Source organism: Vombatus ursinus, unplaced genomic scaffold (assembly GCF_900497805.2).
Source record: "Vombatus ursinus unplaced genomic scaffold, bare-nosed wombat genome assembly UNPS02009062.1, whole genome shotgun sequence".
In the NCBI taxonomy this organism is placed as follows: Eukaryota; Metazoa; Chordata; class Mammalia; order Diprotodontia; family Vombatidae; genus Vombatus; species Vombatus ursinus.
In genome coordinates this window covers 966,786-987,794 of record NW_020948840.1, presented here as the reverse complement: position 1 = coordinate 987,794, position 21,009 = coordinate 966,786, and positions in this window count along the sequence as shown.

The window sequence follows — 21,009 nt, the reverse complement described above, 5'->3', positions numbered from 1 at the left end:
TTTTTTTGTTTGTTATTTTATTTTATTTTGTTTTGTTTTGTTTTTAGCAAAAGATGATCCCCTACTCTTTCCTAACTTAAGCTTTTTAAAAACACAAGTTAGGAAATATTTGACCTAAGAAAAATATCTCTGCTGTAGCAGATAGGGAAATCAGCCTTGGCATCAGGAAGACCTGGGTTCCAGTTCTGTCTCTTAGATGTATTGGTGGTATGACTAGGTAAAGTCACTTAATGTCTTAGTGCCCCATTGTACAGTTGCAGATTTGCATAGGTTTCCTTACTAGGAGTGAGAAAATATACCCATGAATCACATGCCTAGAAGAAAAAAAACCTTCCTGAAAAGAGGTAAGAAATATATGTGACCAAAAAAAAAAAAAATACTAACTTGTATTCTTGGGTCAAGAAATAAAATGGGGCTGACATGGCTTCAGGAGAGCTGCTCCTGTCTCCCCCAGGTCACACAGGGAAATCTGCTTTGAACAAAAACATGTATTAGCTTACTGTGTTCAACAACGAGAATATAATAATATAAGACAGCATGGTCCCTGCCTGGAGGAGTTTATGATCTCCTGGGGGTTGGATTGTTTTTGTTCATCCTTTGTTTTTGAAGAGTATCAATGACATCACAGAGAGATGTGTTAACTTGCACTGAATTGGATTTAAGTGAGACAGAGTTGTACAAAGCCCTCGGCTCCTTTCTCTCTCTTCCAGAGTCATCAAGTCCAGTGGCAAAACAAAAGTCAAGAGACTGGCAATGGCCCTGGGATGCAGTGGATGATCTTGGCATCTTCGATGTCAGACCAAGTTCTGAGTGCTCCACAGCACCTGCTTTAGCTGCCTTTGTGGTCATTGGAACAAATTGTGACCCATCTGTTCACTATACAAGGGGAAATCTTCACATGCTTAAGGGAGACGTTCCCCTAACTCAGTGACTGGTTTGAAGCCTGTCAGTTATCCTCTACCTGGTTTAGCCTGTCCACTGAGATGGTTTTACCAGCATATGGCCATTGCACATGCTGCAGCTTCTTGAGTTGGATTGGAAGGCTAGTGAAAGAGAATGAAGGAAGAATTTAAGACTAGATACAAAAGGCTTTAATGCAATTATGAAAACTATTAAGTCAAGCAGCAGGATATTTATTCTCCAACATCTGTTAAGCATCTTTGGTGTCTGAGGTCCTATCCTCACGTTGGAAGAGATGCGCAGATGAGGACATTATTTCTACCTTCAAAGAGCTTGTTTTTGAATATGCCCATCTGTAGTCTCCTCAGAAGGCAGCAATGATCCCCAACCAGTCCTCAGGGTCTTAGGATTTAGGATTAGAAGAAATCTTAGAGATCATCTAGTCCAGGAGTTCTCTGCATTTTTTGTGCCACAGACCCCCTTTTGTAGTCTGATGAAGCCTACAGACTCCTTAGGATAATGTTTTTAAACGCATGAAATAAAATGCATAGTTTACAAAGGAAACCAATTGAAGTAAAGATTTTTTTCTCATCCAAGTTCAGGGATACCCTGAAATTTCCCCCAGTTAACAAGCCCCTCATTTTACAAATATAGGGAGACTCAGGTTTTTCTGCTGGCCAAATGACAGAAGCAAAACTTGCTCCTTAGTTTAACTTTAGTTTTGGCCAAAATCCATTTGTACACTAATCTGAAGGGGCTCTCAGGAGTATCTAAGAGTCTCTAACCCTAAGTAAGAAAGTAAAGTGTAATAGAAATCTTTGACCTCCACCCAAACAAAGGCGGCTGGGTGGAAAGGAAAGACCTAAGCTTAGACAGCAGATTATCTGCCTGACTTTCTGTTTGGTGCGTACACCAAGGCCAAGAGGACATAAAATCAGCATAACATCTCTGCCTGCATGACAGTTCCCACAGAACCAGCCCAGTGTAGACTATTTAATTAACCACCACAGGGGGACCAATGGGGACCATCAAAGTTAGGACCAGTGAGAGCAGCTTGATGATATCAGCTATGGAGGCCTGAAAGGCCCCTTCACAGTTATTTCCATTCACTTCACCTTTCTGTGTGATCACTCTCATTACTAATGATGTGTATATTTGTGGGTGAGTATAGCCTAGATTTACAGGGGGAAATATTATTTTGCAAACTTTCTTACTATACTATTTCTTTAAATCAACTTACTCAATCGATAAACAATGATTAAATGTCATGCACTTTGCTAAGAACTCTCGTTTTGTTATTTTTCTAGCTGTGTCCGACTCATCCTGACTCCATTTGGGGTTTTCTTGGCAAAGATACTAGAGTGGTTTGCCATTTCCTTCTCCAACTCATTTTACAGATGAGGACACTGAGGCAAACAGGGTGAAGTGACTTGCCCAAGGTCACACAGCTAGTAAGTGTCTGAGGGCACATTTGAACTCAGGTCTTTCTGACTCCAGGACCAGTGTTCTATCCACTGCACCACCTAGCTACCCAGAGCTGTCTTTGCTTTGAACTAATTGTGTCCTTTGGCTGGATAGAGAAAAACATTATCAGTAGCACCTTGAATTCAGGGCAGATATTTTGGGGAATCTCACATGAGACAGGGGAGTATCAAGCAGAATGGTATAGTAGCATTGCTCGAGCACTGGACTTGGAAGGGTAAAGAAGGCTTGGGATCAAATCCCTCCTCAGGTACCTAGTAGCTGTGACCCTGGACAAGTCACTTAGCCTCAGTTTCCTCATCTGTAAAATAGGGATCATAACCATATCTACCTTTTTATGGTTGCTGTAAGGATCAGTTGAGAATATGTAAAATACTTTGAAAACCCTGCAGCACTGTATAAATGTTAGCTATTATCATCTATTACACAGAAGAGGAAACCAAGGCCAAGTCAGGACCCAATATCACAAAGGCAGAAAACGAAGGGCAAGATTCAAACCAGTTTCCTCTGACTCAGAAACCATTGCTCTTGCCAGATGGTCAGCCTTTCATTCATTCTATGAAGATCTATTATCCCGTTCAGTGCTGGTTGGGCAATCCTTCCAATCACTTAACTTCTCTATCCCCCCAGGCAACTGTCTTAAGATTCTAAATCACAGAACAGTTGCTGGTCTGCAGAGATCAGCCTCCTAGCTGTTCTACAAATGGAACCATCTCTCTGTCGCTCAGCTAGGGCTTTTTCTCTGGCTGTCCCTCATGCCTGGAATACCCTTCTTCTTCTGCTCCCCTAGATGGCTTCCTTTAAGTTCCAACTAAAATCCCATCTTCTTCAAGAAGTCTTCCCAGCCCCTCTTAATTTTAATGTCTTCCCTCAGCTATTTCCTATTTATGCAATATACATTAGGGCAGAGACTTTCTTTAGCCTCTTTTTGTCTCCTCAGGGCTTAGTACAGTGCTTGCCACTTAGTAGGTGCTTAATAAATGCTAATGATTGACTGATTAGACAGAGTGAATTTCCCCACCAGGAGTTCTCTACACCAATGAAATCACTGGTCTGGAGGACCAAAAGCAAAGTTCTAGATAAAACACTCCTTACCTTCTAGGGGTGTACATTCAATTGAGGGGGGTTGGGGTATTCCTTGTATACAGAGAGCAAAGATAAAATAAATACTAAGTACATACAAAATAACTTGGAGAATGAGATGAACTCAATAGTAACTGGAAGGGGCCAGGAGGATCAGAGTAGAATTGTTGTTCAGTACTTTCAGTGGTGTCTGACTCTTCCTGACTCCATTTGGGGTTTTCTTGGCAGAGACAGTGGAGTGGTTTGCCATTTCCTTCTTCAGCTCATTTTACAGAGAGGAACTGGGGCAAACAGGGTTAAGTGACTTGCCCAGGGTCACACAATTGGTAAGTGTCTGAGACTGTATTGGAACTCAGGTCTTCCTGCTGGCACTCTTCCACTGCACCACCTAGCTGCTCCTAGGTCTTCAGTAGGAGGTGACATTTAAGCTGAGTCTGAAGGAAGTTGGGGATTCTGAGAATCCAGCAGAGGTAAGGACAGAAAGCATTCCCAGCAAGATTCCTTCTCTCTTTCTCATGACCAGTATGACTTTGGATAAGTTGTTTCTCCTCCTCTGGGTCCACTTTCAAGAAAAAGGTGGCATTTCAGTTAGGCCTTGAAAGCTGAAAATGGTTTCAACCCACAGATGTGAAGGAAGGGTTTCTCAGCCATGAGGAGCAGCTTAGACCAATGCCCAGAGGGGAGAGAGGACAGTACTAGAATCGGTGTCCAGAAACTGCCCCAAAATTCAGGAGCCCTTGCTAACTGTGAGGCAGGGTATCTCTAGAACAAACACTTAATCACATCTTCTAGCTGGGGAGATGGGGATTAATCGAAGGTTGGGTTAAACATTTACCAAAGTGTCAAGGAGTCAGGCTGAGTAATACATATTTCCTGGCACTCAATCACTGACTTAAGAGTTCATCTTCTCTGGGAACCAACCTGAACCTTCCGCAGAATATTGTGGTAGAAAGTCTGACACTCATAGAGTCAATTTTACCTTTTGCTAAGGTGGTTGTTGACTGAGGGGTTATTATTTTTTATTTTAATGTGTGTAGCATGTAATTCTCTTTCTTCATTCCAAGTATTTCTTCTGTGGACTTGGGTAGTCATTTCTTTCTTGGCCTTAGTTTTCTCACCTGTAAAATGGGAGGATAAAACTGGCAAAGCAGCATGGTGTTGTGAAAGGAACACTGGATTTGGAATCAGAGGACCTAAGTTCTGAACACCATCTCTGTTACTTATTACCTGTGTGACTCTTTGAGGCAAATCACTTCCTCCAAGCCAGGCCATGGGCCTAGATAATGTCTGAGATTCTTCCCATGCAGCTCTAAATCTCATGATACTGGGTTGTGGCTCAGTTTCAAATGAATCAATATATGCAAAAGTTTTTTTCTTTTTTTAACTGTAAAGCCTTATACAAAACAGTTTACAAAGCATTGCAGAACAGAAGCTATCCTTGTAATAATTGTTATTATTAATAGTGTGATTTAAGCTCTATCACCATTCTTGGTCTATGCTTCCCTAGGTTCGAAGCTTATTGGCTTAAGGAATTGTTATCAATTTGGGGCTGATTCTTGAAACCTCCTTACCTTTCTGCTAAAAACTCTCAGAGCTTTATCTCCTTTCTGCTCCTAAGCCTTACCTTCTTCCATTCTTCTCCCACTATTTGGCACCAATCCACTGACCTATTTCCCTCTGTCCAATCTCAGCCAAAGTTGAGCTCAATGTAAAGCCAACCAGAGTCCCTTTTTATTTGTTTTGGGTTTATTTGCTTCTTTTGAGACTGGGTCTGTCTATCTCAACCAGATAGGCTGTTTATCATGTTATAAGCACTCCACCCCACTGCTGATCAGCAAAGAAGCTTTGACCTGCTCTGTTTCTGACCTGGGCCAGGTTCACCCTTTCTTAGGGAGCCCTCTCCCCCTCACCATATTGGTTCTGGACTTAGTACAGATGCCCACGCAGCTTTGGCCTTACCGTTCAGCTCAGCACTCCAGAACTCAAGCAATCAATCAGCCTCTGCCACAGCCTCTCCAGTAACAGGGACTACAAGGATGATCTCCCCACCCTCGGTTTTCATTGGAAAGGGCTTTGGATCACCCCCACCCCACCCCTGGATGCAGAGAAGGCCCGTAGCCAAGGAGGAGTCTGACCCCAGCCCAGTCTGGGATCCTACCACAGACTGACCCCAGGCCTAGCAAGCTGCAGAAGCCAGATGGAGGCTGTATATGAGGCCCTTTGCTGGCCAGCAGCCAGCCTATAAACAACATCTGCCTAGAAGGTAAACATGAATAAAAATGGGATGGAAAACCACATGTTATCGAGATGAAGCAAGCATCTCTTCAGAAGAGGTAGTATGCTATGCTGAAAAGACCTCTGGACAGAAAGTACAGGCCTAAATTCTAGTTCATGTCCTATCCCCTACCGTGTACATTTTTGTTCATTTCTTTCAGTCATGCCTTACCCTTCATGACCCCATTTGGGGTTTTCTTGGCAAAAATACCAGAGTGGTTTGCCATTTCTTTCTCCCTCTCATTTTACAGATGAGGAAACTGTGGCAAATAGGGTTAAGTGACTTGCCCAGGGTCACACAGCTAAATGTCTGAGGCCTAATTTGAACCTAGGTCTTTCTGACTCCACGACCCAGGACTCTATCCACGGCACCACCTAGCTGCCCCCATTATGCACATAGTAGGCTTTTATAAATGCTTGTCCCTTCCCCTACTGTGTGCCCTTGGATAAACCTCAGTTTCTCTGGAACCCCAGTTCCTCCTCTTGGAAATGATGGGGCTGTACTGGGTATTCTCTAAGATCTCTACCAACTGTAAGGTTCATAGAAGATCTAGCTAGAAGGGACCTTGGAATACAGAATTTTAGGGCTCAAAAGAACCTTTAAAATCATCTTGTTTCAATCCCTCTGTTTTAGAGAAGAAGAATAAAGCCCAGAGAAATTACCTGCCTAATACCACACAGCCAGTTAGTGACATTGCCATCACTAACTACCAACTTCTGGCATTTTTCTCTATCCCTGATAGGAAGAACCATGATGAGGTGGGAAAGTGCATCAGCTCTGAAGTCTTAGCAAATCACTGTCCTCTGGACATCAGTCACTTATCTCCCCCCACTGCAACGTCCTAATTTATAAGATGGGCCTGATAATAACACGTACATTGCCTACCTTACAGGGCTATTATTAAGGACCACATGAGGGAAAATATATGAAACATTTTGCGAATTATCCATACTTCAAGAATCTATAATTTTGTCACGCTGATACTCCTTCCCCCAACGTAGACTGCTGTGGCTACTGTGGTCAGCAAATTCATCACCCCTCAGCCAAGCTGGTGGTAAGACTCTCCAAACTTAGGAAGGCTGGTCCAGGAACAGCACATTCACAATCCAAGGGCAGATTTTCCAGAATGTCACCTATCATTATTATGCAGTGATTTTTTCCCCCAAAAAATATATTTATTATGGCATCGTGCGGGTCAGTGGGGTATAATGAGAAAGGGTCCTGGAATCAGGAAGACCTGAGGTCAAATCTGGCCTGCAACAGGAAAAGAAGAAAAAAGGTGGGGTGAAGGCTGGAAAAGGAAATTGCTGGAAAGGGAAGAGGTGAAGGGCATGGGGAAGTGGTGGTGCCCACAATGGGGGCCAGGAGGTGGGGAAGGGAGTGGCTGGACTGCTGTGGGGAGTTCTGCCACAGCCCTGAGGAGGCTTTAGGTGCTTGCTCTTCACTTTCCTGGCTTCCACTGAAAGGAAGGGAAGAGGGAAATAAATACTCGGGGGGGGGGGGAGAGACTTCCTAGGGAACTGTCACATAGTAGGCTTACCTTCTCATTTTCTTGAAGTCTGCAGGAGTGTCAAAGGAGATTTACATGGAGTTTGCACCTGTGTCCAAGGTCTCCAAATGCTAGGGCCCCTCTAGTTGTTTCTCAGGCACTAGGAATGAAGTATTTGGGGCAGCTAGGTGGTGCAGTGGATAGAGCACCGGCCCTGGAGTCAGGAGGACCTGAGTTCAAATTGGGTCTCAGACTAGACATTTGTTACTTACTAGCTGTGTGACCCTGGGCAAATCACTTAACTCCAATTGCCTTGCAAAAAAAAGAAAAGAAAAGAAAAGAAAAATAGGAATGAAGTATTTATTAAGAACTTTCTATATACAAAGCACTGGCAAAAATGAAAAGCAGGACAGACAATCCATGTTCTGAAGGAGCTCACATTCTGATGGAGAAGACAACACATACAGAAGGCTTTAGCTGCAAGGCCCATGGAGAGGTCCCATGGGCCTTAAAGTACAGTAGCAAAGCAGAAAGTAATGCCTCTTCTGTAATATTATTTCCATCAATAAAATCATATTCGTTTCTGATGTTGGGTCATTTGACAATGCCAAGGACAGTGGTGGCAAGTCCTTCCTTTTCTGGGTCTTTAATATCTGTGACTAGAGCACCTGTAGGAGCACTTGCAGGCTGCATCTCCATAGGGGTTCATTCCCAGGATAATGGCTGTAGGCACTGGGCTAGAAGCATTCCCATTCCCAAGGCTCTTGGGTGCAGGGACCTCCAGGGTTGTCTCCATCAGGGTCTGAGGGGACACAGTGGTCCAAAGTGGTGGTGGTGGTGGTGGTGTCTGTTTCTCCCTCAGAGTGCCTTGATGTTTCAGCCAGGCTATCCTGACCCTGGCCCCACTATAAATTAGTCCTAGGTAAATGTTGTCAAATGGAAGGTGTTCCTTATACCCATAACATCTAAAAACAAAATCAAATTAGTAGCAAAATGGTATGACAGTCAAATTCACAAAGACAGGATCGTGTATTTTGTCAACCAGGGAGACTAGTAATATTTAGAGGATGGCAAAACAACAACTATTATTCAACACATTTAATAATGATATAGACATTGAGGCTTTGTGGTACAGTAGAAAGAACACTGGATATAGAATCAGATGTGCCAGATTCAAATGCTGACCCTTCCGTTAACCTTGCGTAAATTATTTTGCTTCTTTAGACCTTAGTTTCCTCATCCAGAAAACAAGGAGACTGGACTAGATAACTTCAAAAATTCCTGTCAATTCTAAACCCCACAAAGATTGACAAAGATACTTGATAGGTTTGCCAATTCCTTCTCTAGCACATTTTACAGATGAGGGAACTGAGGCAAACAGGTTAAGTGACTTGCCCAGGGTCACATAGCTAGTAAAAGTGTCTGAGGCCAGATTTGAACCAACAAAGGTGAGTCTTCCCAACTGCAGGTCCAGCACTCTATCTACTGTCCCACCTGGCTGCCCTTCCTGATGGGTAGTGTTTGCCAGTTTCCAAGGTTTGCAAATGCTGACATTGAAAATTTAACAATCAGCTCCCAAGAACAGGTGCCAGCTAACTCCAATATGCTCCTAGTTGTATATCACATCAGGGAAAGTAGGTACTTTAAGTAATCTTATTAACAATGTTACTGTTTTCAAGGACATGTGGTATGCTTGAGGACAGTGAGTGAAGAGCAAATTAAAAGAATGCTTCTTTTATGTGAAAGGAGTTAGTCTGAATCACAAATTTGGGGTTATGCTGTGTAATTGTTGAGGGTGCTGTGGTAGCTGTGGATGAGGGATGATGATAGGATCATAGATTTAGAGCTGAGAGAGTCCCTAGATATCATCTAGTCCAACCTTCATTTTTCAGATAGGAAAACTGAGGGCCACCTGTTAGAAAATAAACTCACTGTGAGCAGGAATAGTTTCATTCTTCTGATTTTCATCTCCAGGCAGAGTGCCTGGCACACAGCAGGCACCTAATAAATACTAACTGGTTAGTTGGCTGAACAATGAGACTTGACCAAAGTCACCTAAAAAGCAGGTAGCAGAGCCAGAGTTCAAATCCTTTTTCACATTGGATAGAGGAAGATTCAAGTTCAAATCCAGCTGCAGATACAACAGGGAAAGAAGGAAGGAATTGAGTGGAAGTCTGATAAATAGGATAAGACCAAGAATTCCTGTGTAAATAATTATTTTCTACCAGTTTCTTGAAATCTATATATGTGATCACTGTCAAACTGGTAAACCAGTTTAACCTAGCAAACCAGTTTTTATCACATCATTACACATCTTTTATAAAGCATAAAATGTTTGATTTGGAGATAGCTAGTCTAATCTCCTTACTTTACAGATGAGGAAACTGAGGCCAAGAGAGGAAGTGACTTGCCCAAGGTCATATCAGATGGAAGATAGCAGAGCCAAGATCTGAACCCAGGTTCTCCTGACTCCAAAGCTAGAATTCTTTCCACTGTGCCATGAAGCTGTCACACATCAAAATAAGACATTGAGGCATAACTGATTAAAATCCAAGGAAAACAATGAAGGAAGAAAATGTAAGTAGATGCAACCATTGTTTTTTTGAAGCAAAGATTACCTGAAGCCTACCCCTTCAAGGGTCCACTCAAGTCTCCCCTCCTCCATGAAGCCCTCTTTGACTAATCCCAACCCACAGATAATTCTTCCTCCAATCATTTCATCAGCCCCTAAAAATAGGCCACTTGTTGGGCGTCCCTGCCAGGTAATGTTAGGCATCTTTTCATCTATATGTCTTTCTACATGCACAATGAAGTTCATATACTAGATGCCTCCTGGAGTACCTTTCAACTCTAATTCTGTGATACCACATGGTGTTGTGGAAAGAATATTGGATTGGGAGTCAGAAGATTTGAGTTCAAATCCTAGCTCTGCCATTCACTACCTGTTTGACCTTAGGAAAGTCACTTTACTCTTTGAAGGCCTTATTTCCTTTATCAATATGTAGAACCCTCCCTTGGCTACTAATCCAAATTACATTCTCACTGAAGGGTTCAGTCCCCTGGAGGGAGGCAGTACTTTGGGTTCAGGGGTAGCCTGACCATCAAGGATCCTATTAGTATAGCTCAGAAGCCCCCACTAATATTTCCTGTTAACAATCAGCTGGTAAACAAAGTTCTTAGCAAAGGCATTTACCAAAATGGCACAGCATAAATAGCTATAAAACATTGTCTTCATCATACACTTGGGGGTCAATGGGAAAAGCAGGTTCAAACTGCAATGTACAATGGTAGTTATACACACGTTGGGAGAGAAAGTAGATACACAAGACTGTGGCTATTATACTTACCCAAGCCTAGAGATCCTTCCTCTTCTGTGGAATCCTCACAGTTTCTCCCTGAATGAATCATCTCTTCTGGGCAGGTTGCCCACCTGTGCTTCCAGCATCTTCTCCTAATTCACAGAATGATTCTTGATGCTGGAGCTGGCTTCCTTTCAAGTCCACAGCCAGCTCAATTCTGCCGCCTGAGGTCCTGATCCACAAAGCTGCATCTGGCCTCACGTGACTAAAGCCACTTATGGCCTTGAGTCCATATCCATGAATACATTTCTTTTCTCTCATCTATTCCTCAAACTCTCTGTAAATGACTCTTCAACTGCTCTTTAGGGCATCTCCTGCTTGGTGTGTATCCCAAGAGGCTTCTCTGTGTGCTGTAGTGGCTAGGCTACAGAACCTTTTTAAAAGAAAAGGAAATATTTCCTGATTGTATTTTCTCTGAAATAATAATACAATTTCTACATTGCCTGAAAGGGTCTCTAGGATTTAGAGCTGGAAGAGAGATCATTTAACGGTTTATCACTGGGGAAACTGGAGCCTAGAAAATGACAGTGTCTTGTCCAAGGTCACACAGGAACTAAGTAACAGAGTTGAAATTTAAGCTCATATTCTTTGGCTCCAAATCCATGGGTTAATCAGCACCTAAAACTCTGTTGGATAGTCCCAGATTATAAGGAAAGGAATCAAAGGGTTGGGGGGGGGTCAGGAAGAAAAAGAAAGTTAAGTCTCCTGCAGGACTTAGCATATGCCTTGAACCTAAAAGATATAGAACCTAATAGAATAGGTGGAACAGTGGATAGAGCACTGGGCCTGGAGTCAGGAAGACCTGAGTTCAAATCCAGCCTAAGTCATTTATTGCCTGTGTGAGGCTAATGACTTTGCACAGCCCTCTGTCACTTAATCCAATTCACTTGCAAGTCATACCATCACCTCCCTGATGTCATGGTCCTCTTCTAGAATGAAGGACAAACAACAACGACCCTGGGCAAATCACTTACCCTCTGTCTGCCTCAGTTTCCTTAACTATAAAATGAGAATCAAAATACTGCCTACCTCACAAGATTGTTGTGAGGAACAAATATTAGCAAAGAGCTTGACATAGTGCCTGGCACACAGCAGGCAATCCATCAGCATAGCAACTACTATGTGCCAGCCACTGTGCTAAGTGATAGGGATACAAAAAGAGACACAACAGCACGTTGCCCTCAGGGAGCTTTCAATCTAATCAGCAGACAACATAAAAACAAATATATGCAAAGTAAACTTCATACAAGATAAATAGGAAATAATTAACAGAAGGAAGGCACTGGAGTTAAGAAGGATCAGGGATGGCTCCCACTGAAGGTGGGGTTTTTGTTGGGAATTAAAGGAAGTCAGGGAGGTCAGTAGTTAGATTGGAGGAGGTAGGGCACTCCAGGTATGGGGGACAGCCAGAGAAAATGCTCAGAGCCGGAAGCCAGCATCACTAGATCAAAGAATATGTGTCAGGAAATAAGGTGCAAGCAGACTGGAAAGGTGGGAGAGGGTTAGGTTATGATGGGTTTTGGATGCCAAACAGAGCATTTTGTATTTGATCCTGGAGGTGATAGGGAGCTACTGGAGTTTATTGAGTTAGGAGGTTGACATGATTGGACCTGCCCCTTAGGAAAATCACATTAGTGGCTGAATGGAGGATGGAATGGAGTAGGGAGAGACTTGAGGCCAACACACCCACAAGCAGGCTATTGCAGTAATCCAGGGATGTGATGATGACAGTCTTCATCAGAGAGATGGCAGTGTCAAAGGAGAGAAGGGGGCTTATTAAAGAGATGTTGCAAAGATGAAATTGATAGGCCTTGGCAATAGCTTGGATGTGGGGGCGAGAGATAGTGAGGAGTCCAGGATGACTCCCAGGTTGTGAGCCTGAGGGACTGGGAGGATAGTGTTACCATCTACAGGAATAGGAAAGGCAAGGGGGGTGGTTTGCAGGAAAGATAACGAATTCTGTTTTGGATGCATTGAGTTTAAAATGTTTACTGGACATCCAGTTTGACATATCTGAAAGGCTATTGGAGATTCATGATTGGAGGTCAGCAGAGAGATTGGGACAGGATAAGTAGATATGAGCATAGAGATGGTAATTAAAACCTTGGGAGCTGATAAGATCACCAAAGGTACCAGTATAGAGATATGAAAAGTGGGCCCAGGACCAAACCTTGAGGAATACTTATGGTTAGAACGGCTGATCTGGGGGGGGGGGGGGATTCAGAAAATAAATGCTCATTCCCTTCCCTCCCTCCATCTAGCTGAACTCCCTTATTTTACAGATGAAGAAACTCAGACCTAGAAAGGGAAAAGGAATTGCCTAACATTGCAGAAGTAGTAAATAGTAGAGTCAGGTTTTGAATCCAGGTCTTCTGACTCTAAAATTAGAGCTCTTTCTGCTGAACCTCAGGGACAAATTGTTCCTGCCAGAAATGGACAGGGCTCCTGTTGCCAGGATTCAAGCTAAAAAGGAAAAACAGGGCTGTTGGATCTTTCAAAGCAGATCAAATTTCCGGAGAGGCTTAGGAACAGGAAGCCATAGTTCAGCCTGCTAGTGGTGGACACATTTCCAGCTGGAAGATCTTCTCTGGGTAGCTAAGCCTTGAGCAATGAGCAGAGTTGATCAGACAGATGGAGTGAGCACTGATGGAGTGAGCAGGCCAGGAGTGAGGAGGCCATCAGGAGGAGGGTCAAAGGAGAACAAGAGATGAGAAGAATCACAAAAACAAGTGTCAAAAAGGAACACAGAGTTCCAGATCTGATGAAGATCACAAAGTGAAATAGCTTTCTTTTGGGATTTGGGGATATGGTGCTCAGGACTCCCAATTTTCTCATAAGCATAACAAGGGCAGCTAGGTGGATAGAGTGTTGGTCCTGGACTCAGGAAGACCTAAGTTCAAATCTAGCTTCAGATACTTATTAGCTGTGTGACCCTGGGCAAGTCACTTAACCCTGTTTTCCTCATCTGTAAAATGAGCCAGAGAAGAAAATGGCAAACCACTCTAGTATCTGTACCAAGAAAACCCCAGAAAAGGGATCACAAAGAGTCAGACATGACTGAAAATGAATAAACAACAACAACAACATAACGAGGGCCATAATTACATTTACCTCACAGGATTATTATGGGGATGAAAGTAGACAATGTATACATAGCACGTTGCAAACTTTAAAGTGTTGTATAAATGGGAGCAAATTTATTATTACTTCTACTTAAGATTTTCATTATAGTATTGCTAAATTATAATAGCTGACATGTACATAATGCTTCAAGGTTTACCAAGCACTTTGCCTATATCACAAAACAAAGAAGCAGTGCAGCGAAAAGAGCACTGGGCCAGAAGTCAGGAAGACCTGAGCTCAAATCTCACTTCAGACACTTAGAATCTATGTGACCCTGGGTAAGTGCCTTAACATCTGCCTGTCTCAGTTTCCTCATCTATAAAATGGGGATAATAATAGCACCTATCTACCAATGTTATTGTGAGGATCAAATGAAATAATATTTGTAAATATTTTTCAAACCTTAAAGCATTATATAAATGTTAGCTCGTATTATTAAACACGACTAAAGATAATCTTCATAAAGGAGGAGTTAATATTGGTATCATTTAGATTCACATTTTAAGGATAAGGAAAGTAAAGCACAGAGAGGTAGGGACTAATAAGATTGATAACCTTTTAGTCAATTTGATTAAAAAAGAAGAGGGCAAAAAAGGAAATAGAACTAGCTGTAAAGGACTAAAGAGAAGGGGAGGAGGACTGCTGTTCTTGAGGGATTCAGAGGAGAAATTCTATGAAGCTTTTAAATAACAATTATACTACTACTACTACACAAATAATTCTCAAAAATTGAGAAAGAAAGCAACCTACCATTCCTTTTATGAGATGATTACAGCCCTACTATCTAAACTGGGGAAAGATAAAGCACAGAACAACTACAGATCAATATCATTTATGGATATTGACTCAGAAATTTTAAATATGATCCTGAAAGATTATAGCAATTCATCCAGGAAATCATTCAGCATGATCAAGTTGGATTTATACCAAGGATGTAAGGATGATTCAACAGTAGGAAAGCAATCAATATAATATATTTAAAACAAAAACATTCAAAACTACATGACTATCTCACTAGATGCAGAAAAGGCCTTTGAGAAAATATAGCATGCATTTATGCTTTTTAAAAAAAACCTACCAAGGATGGGGATAGAGAGACCTTTTTCCAATACTATAAAAAGTATCTAATTAAACCAAAAGCAAGCATCATGTGTAATGGGGATACGCTAGAGCCTTCCCCAATAAATATAGAATAAAGCAATAAATTTACTTTCCCCATTATTATCTGATACAGGCCTGAAATGCTAGTGATAGCAAAAAGACAAGAGAAAATAAATTAAAGGCATAAAGATAAGTACAGAGGAAATACAACTATTTACTGATTCCTATTTACTGATAATATAAGGATTTACTAAGAAAATCCTAAGGAATCAGCAAAGATGCTATTTCAGACAATTTATAACTTTCACAAAGTTGCAGGCTACAAAACAAACCCTAAAAAATCAATAGCATTTCTATAGTTTTATAACAAAACCCAAGAAAGAGAAATTCTATTCTAAATAACAACAAAATGTGTAAAATATCCAGGGATACATCAATCTTCCAAAGCATTCAAAATATTAGTATACAAAGTGCTGGTTAAAGAAAATAATAAAAATCATTTGGAAAAATAAAGGATGTAGAATATTAAATAAAATAATGGAAAATGGTAAGGGACAAGAGGGGAATAGCTCTTCCAGTCCTCAAATTATACTACAAAGCAGCAAACATCAAAACTATCTGGTATTGGTTAAACAACAGAGAGGTAGATCAATGGAACAGATCAGACAAGACAGAACCAGAAACAGGAGGTCAATAACCCAGGGCCCCTAAACAAGAAAACACAAATAACTTAAGAAAGAATTCTCTATTTGATAAAAATTGCTAGGAAAGAGACTCTACGACAGTCTGGCAGAAATTAGGTTTAGACTAATACCTTACACCATATTCCACAATACATCCTAAATTGATATGGAACCTTAATATTAAATATCATACTACAAAAAAATCTGAAGAGAAGCAAATCACATACCTCTCACAGCTATGGGTAGGACATGTATTCTTCACCAAAGGATAGAGGCAATTACAAAAGATAAAATAGATATGAAATTGAAAAGCTTCTGCACAAACAATATATACACACATATATAATATATATATACATTAGACATAAAATCAAAAGGGATCTCCCAATAGTAAGTTGTGTCAAAGGATATGCACAATCAGTTCTACAAATTGAATTGTAAACTATTAACCATATGAAGGAATGTGCCTAATCACTGACAATATGAGAAATGCAAATCAAACAACCCTAAGGTTCTATCTCATACCCTGTAAATAACTGGCAAAGGTGACAAAAATTATATTGGAGAGGTTGTGAGAAGACAGACACATTAAGGAATTGTTGGTGAAGCTATGAATAAGTACAGCAATTTTGGAAAGCAACTTGGAATTACACAAATAAAATGACTGAAGCGTCCATCCACGAGTATGTGAAGTCCACAAACATTCTGGAAAGCAATTTTGGAACTAATTGGGCATAACCTTTGTCTCAGTAATACCGGTACTAAGCCTGTCTCTCAAAGACATCGAAGAGAGAGGAAAGAGACCTACATGCTTAAGAAGTTCATAGCAGCTCTTTTTGTTACAGTAAAGATCTGGAAACTAAGGAAGTACCTATCAATTGGACAATGTAGTGGTGATATATGAATGTAATGTAATATTACTGTGCCATAGGAAATTATGAAAGTGACAGTTTCAAGGAAACCTAGAAAGATGGATGCAGAGTGAAGTGAGCATAATCCAGAGAACAACTGACATAATAACAGCATTGTAAAGAAAAACAATGTTGAAAGACTTGAAAACTATGCTCAGTGCAATGATCAATGAGCATTCCAGAGGACTGATGAGGAAGTGTGTTACCTGCCTCCTGACAGAGGGATAATGGACTCAAGTTGAAGAATGAGACATATTTTGGGATGTGGCCAACTCTGGGAAGTTGTTTTTCTTGACTATGCATATTTGTTCCAAGGGTTTTTGTTTTCTTTTCAATCGGGGAGGGGAGGTAGGAGAAAAAGGAGGACTAGTGCTAGAATTGCAAAAAAAAAAACAAAAGAAAAAGAAAAAGAAAAGAAGGTAACTTTGCACGAAAGAGAATAGAAAGACCAAAAAACCCCAAAAAACAAACAGACAAGCTGGACGGTTTTGAAAGTTAATATATAGAATTTATTATAATATTTAAACAGAAAAGGCAAACTGTACATAATAGATATTCAGAGTTTAATGTACAATCCTCTTTTTCTGTTCTATTATATACATATACTAATTTTATTTGGCATGTGTTAAGAAAAAATAAATTAAAAAAATAAACATTGGAATAAGAATCCATCATGAGGAAGACTGTGAGAGTACTATTCTGAGAAGGGAAAGCTTCACTTCAGTAAAACTGCATCAGCCAAGTAGAACACATTAAAGACTAGGGACAACTTGTTTTTGCCACTGACATAACCCTTGATGTTCACATTGCTCCAGACAAATACAACTTATTCATAAAATTCCTGGAATCCATGCTCACAGGGAAGACGTGACAGCCGTCTGACAGATCAAATCAAGCCCCCAGGAAGCCACAAAGCACTCACTTGTGAGGATGAGAAGTCAGGACTCTGATACTACTATGACCTCATCTGCACATCTGTCTTAATACAAAGCCTGCTCTGCTTTATATGCTGCTTCTCCAAATGAACAGTGGGCTAGTACCTTATTTTAAAAAAATTTTACTGGTATCTTTTTTTTACATCACCTTCATTTCTAAATATATTCCTCCTCCCTGTCAAATTTATAACAAAAAAATCTAAAAGGCAGGGTGGGAGAAGCCCAGCAAACCCAACACATTACTGAGTCTGACAGCATATGCAATGTTCCACACTCATAGTCATCCCCATCTCTGTAGAGAGGGAGGCGCATTTTTTTGAGGTCTTCCTGGGGTTAAGCTTGGTCATTATGATGGCGGAGGGTTCAGGTTCTTTTTCTGTTACATAGATATTGTAGTCATTGTGCACACTATTATCCTGATTCAGCTTCAGTCAATGGGCTAATTTCAAATTAGTGGCAGCCTCCTGCTGCTTGAGTCCAGGTGCTATGCTCTTTGGGTAATTGCTGATACTCCTGAAGCAGAATTCCTGACAGGTGTTCCCATCAGGTGACAACACCAGCATGCTGCTCCCTCCCTCCCTTTCCTCAACCAGCACTGTGGGGAATTGCCTCTCCCCACCTGGCCATTCCTGAGTGCTGACGATTGGCTACGGCATCCACTCCTATAAAAAAGGGTTGTTACAAATCAAAATATCTTTTTTCCCCCCAGATCATTGCTTACATTTTACTAACTGCTATTTTTATTAAGTGCTCAACTGGTAAGTTCCAACTGTTTGCTATAGACATCAGGAACACCTTGAATCCTTGCAAATTGACTCTCATCTCCAAGCAAATCTCTATACCTAAGAGTTTCTCGGACTTGGGAGGGGTTAGGAGTATGGAAGAACACATAAATGAGTCAGGGATTTCTACAGCCCCTCCCCTGGTCCACGGCCTTAGCACCTCACAAATGAATGAAAAGCAACAATTTGTTATCTGGCCTCCCACATAGATGCCAAAGTAATTTTTAATCCAACACATTTTATTTACTTAACGGGGAGGCTGTGGGGGAGGGGGGAGAGCGGTGAGGAGGAAGGAACGTTCTGGACCTGATTTCATCCATGTCAGGAGAAAATTTCTTCTTCCAAAGCAGATCTGCAACAATTATGCAATTTACTGTTCCTAAGAGTCTTTTAACCTCTTAGTGCAACTCTTTCAAATATTAGTTTCATTAAATCATTCTTCTGCTCTAGAACACAAAGTGGTTCCTCTTTGCCTGCTGGATGAAACCTACGGTACTTAACATGGTATTCAAAGGTATTTAACATTAGTGTTCAGAGCCCTTTCTCAGTTCTTGCCATCATGCATCCTTTACTCTGGCTAGTCCCATCTTTGTCCTTTATCTTTGCTTATCCTATTTCCAGCCCCCACAGAATTCCAGGTCTCGGTCAATCTACTTCTCTTCTTTCCATATGACTAAGGGCTCATTCAGCTCCTCTGCGAAATTCTCCTTTGATTAATGTAATTCCACTATTTTGCCTATCCAGTTATACCTCGAATTGAACTTGATTTTGCTATTTCACATAGAATATCTTCTTTGCAGTTCCATTATATGCTTTTTCTGTGCAGAAACCATGCATTCATTCTTTCCTTCTCATCCTCCATCAAGACTTCAACAGTACTCCAAGAAGATGTAGCAAGCACGACAGCCACACCCCGACGGAACTGGGCACACACAGCCCAGCTGAAGATTTGGGACGCAGACATCTACATTTGAGCATCTCACAGGTACCTCTGTGCTACTACCATATTGGAGTGTATGGGGTGTTCAGGGAGAACTAGCACCTCTGGTATGAGTGCCCGCCAAGCCCTTCTGGGGGTTACTCATCTACCTTAGGTGTCCACCTGATTCATGCAACCCTTTACCTGTAGCTACAAAAAGCTGTAGCATGCGCAGCAGCCACAGCCCATAAAACCATTTCAGTAGATGGCCTAAATCAGATTGAGAGTAACCAACAGGCCTCAAATCTGTCAGTGACTTAGGGGGTGTCTACACCAAGCATGTGAAGACTTCCCCTGGGTGGATGAGAGCAATTTCTTCCAAGGGCCATGAAGGTGGCTGATGTAGGTACTTCCCAAGCGCTTAGAACTTGGTCAGACATCCCGAGGTCACTCACTGCATCGTCCTGACTTTTCTCTTGCCACTGGACTTCATAACTCTGGAAGAGTGAGGCTGATGATTTTGTGCAATTCTGCCTCACTTCAATCCAATTAACAAGCAAATCACCCTGTGATATCATTGGTCCTCTTCAAAAATGAAGGCCACACAACACACTGAACAGAACAGCACTGAGCCACCAGAGGTTACCCAATGCGACGCTCCTTGAATCAAACATCTGCATAGTCAATGGGGTCACAAAGAGTTGGGCACAACTGAAAAATGACTGAACAATAATCCTAAGAGGCAATGAGTGTCACAACTCACTTAAGGCAAAGGATTCACAGGAATCATGTAAGGAACGCTGGATTTAGTCAGGGGAGCTTGGGTTTTGATCAGTTCTCTCATCTGTAAAATGAAGGGGTGGAACAAGGTGGCCTTTAATATTTATTTCTTCCAGCTTTAGGTCCCAGGTTGAATTTAAATCTCATCTATCCTCTGGCCTCCTTCAAATCCTAGCTAAAATTCTACCTTCTAGGGATGGATGGTTTTGGAGAAATCTAGGAAGATGAACATGATCTGATGTAGAATGAAGTAAACAGAACCAGAACAATTTACAGAATAACAGAATGCTAACAACTTTCAAAGACTTAGGACTCTGATCAGTGTAATGATCAACCACAGTGCAAGAGAATTAATAATGAAACTTGTTACCCAACTCCTGATATAAAGGGTGAAGGGACTCAGAGTCCTTCAGGAGACATTTTTTGGACATGGTCAAAGTGAAATTTTGTTTTGCTTGACTGTGTTTATAACAGAGGTTTTATTTTTCCTTCATTTTCAGTGTAGTTGGGAGAGGGTAGAAAGGAGGATTTTGCTGATTGCCTTTTCTCTGTTGCTTTATCCCCAATTTATACTCTATATCTTATTTGTCCATAGTTGTTTACACGTTGTCTCCCCCACTAGACTGAGCTCCTCAAGAGGAGGGACTTGTCTTTTGGCTTTCTTTGTATACCGAGCATTCAGCACAGTACCTGGCATGTAGCAGGCACAAAATAAATGCTTGTTAGCTTACTAAATGGAAAACCTTACACATGTAACACTCCTGGCCTTAATATTTTCATCTCTCATCTGCAAAATGAAGGGACAGGATTAGATTACCTTTGTGGTCCTTTCCAGCTCCATCAAATTCTACAATCCTGGTACTTTTCATCCTTAGAAGAAAAGCTGTTCATCGAAACCTATTGCTTTATTTAAGCACTCAGGTGGCAGAAGAGAATATCTAACCCATTCTGTCCTATTAGAGCCAAGAAAAAGCAACTGAATAGGAATATGGGGTTTTCACAGAGAAAATTCGCTTCAAATTCTCCAAAAAATCCTAGCAACTATCCTTGAATAGAATTCAAGAGAAGATACCATCAGAACTAACTTCTAAACAGCCCTATTCTCCCAACCAACTGCATCCAGTATTGCTTTTTTTTACCACTTCATTTTCATTTAAGTCGTTTCAGTAGCTATCTGGGTGAAAAAG